A 1835-nucleotide genomic window follows, 5' to 3' on the forward strand; every position below is an offset into this window, starting at 1 on the left:
AGGGATCCGCGATAGCCGCCTGCCGCCTGATCGACAACGACAAGTTTGGTCTTTTGTTATGGGGGGGATCTGTTCAAGACGAACGAAATTCATTGCTTGTAAGTACAATAAATTTTTACCTTGATCAATTATATTCTGCTGCCTTGAGGATGCCGGAAAACTGAGATGATTGCCGTGCTCACATGTAGCATCGTGCCTTCGGGGCGAGATGGGCCGCTCACGCGACTAGAAAAATGTGTTTGCCCTTAGCGAACAGATTCAGTGAATATATTCATTTGTTGCGGCCTCCCGACGCTGGCGTATGCTGCGGGCGTACATGGACACTAACTTTAACTATTATGAAATAATGACTACCGAAAATATTTCAGTGCACTGTCGCAAGATATACGCACTAACCATATGTGGCTGCTATGTTACTCTCACAATGACGATGAACCATTTCGATATTTCACTGGGGTAAAGGTAAGAAAACAATCGGTCAATCTCGTACATCATCGCGATATTTTTATTGGAATAATTTTTGCCTTTTGCTCTTCATATTTTTGTTTCGTTGCGGCTTATTTTACTATTTATTCCTTTCATGCTTTACCTTTCCTTTTTCCCCTCGACATAAAATCGTGTGTACGCCACTGTCTCCGGGCGACGCAAAGAGACCAAGAACAGGGAGCGTTTAGCTGCCTGAGGCACCGCGCTTAGCTTAAGCGGACCTCGAAAGCAACAATAAATGACCTTTCCTTGGTATGTGTCCGAACACAAAGAATCTTCAAAAACATTTTGGGATGCGTCGCAACAGCACCAACCTTCAGAATGACTCGTTTAGGCTGTTCTGCCGCGCACTGATTATCCGAAAGCGTCGCCGTTCACTTGACCGTACGGTAAACGAAAGTGTTGCGGAGGTTGTAGATGCGGAAAGCTACATGGAGGTGCGACAGCCACAGCTAGGATAGCTAGACCCCCCCTGCAATGTGGGAAGCCAGTGACGGCCCGAACCAACGGCACATCGTTCCTTTCGGGCGCCGCGCGGCCAGGCCGTGCCGTCGGCGCAGGCGCTTTCTGCCAACCGCCACCTCACTTCGCGGCCGCCAGCAGGCGCCACCCGTCGCGCACGTGCGCTTAGTGACGTCACGTTGTTTACATACAGGGAGAGGTCCATTATAGCAATTTTATCGCCAGACTTCAACCGAATAATCGAGATATTAAATACAATTGTTCGGTTTCCGGTCGCAGCGCACGCTTCTCTGATGGAGGCGAAAAGCGAAAGCGCCCGCGTGTTCGGCATTGCGACGCACGTTTAAGATCCCCAGATGGTCAAAATGAATCCGGAGCCCTCCACTACGACTGCGCCCCTTTGCCTGTGTAGCGTCGGCGCCTTAAACCCCCACAATGAATCAATAACATCACAAAAAATATACGAAGCAGTGGCGACTCCTCATCTAATTTCCGGCGATCTTCCTATGACGTCACAAAATCTGGTTTGTGCCGTTGGTAGCAGCAGGCCAATGCCAACGCCAAGAATCACAGCCTAGCGATTATAGTGGGTCCTATAATTGCGTTTGGTCGCATCACTTCCATGCTAACGTGCGTTGGCACACTGGTAATTATGTCTTTAGTGCTGGTTCATACTATCTCACTCCGGCCCATATAATACGTCACTGGAGCCCGCAACTTAATTTCTTTTCGGTATTTCTTGCATTCATCGCTCTAAAAACGTCTTTCGTGACTGGAATTGAGCGGAGTGAGTTACCGATAGCTCGTTTTCTGAAACTGAACAAAGCTGCATTTTGTCTTCATGGCCACATTGAACGGCGACAGCTTCAAACGGGCACTTTTGTTAA

The sequence above is a fragment of the Haemaphysalis longicornis genome, unplaced genomic scaffold (genome assembly GCF_048455015.1).
Source record: "Haemaphysalis longicornis isolate Haplotype H1 unplaced genomic scaffold, Haemaphysalis longicornis Haplotype H1 scaffold_13, whole genome shotgun sequence".
In the NCBI taxonomy this organism is placed as follows: Eukaryota; Metazoa; Arthropoda; class Arachnida; order Ixodida; family Ixodidae; genus Haemaphysalis; species Haemaphysalis longicornis.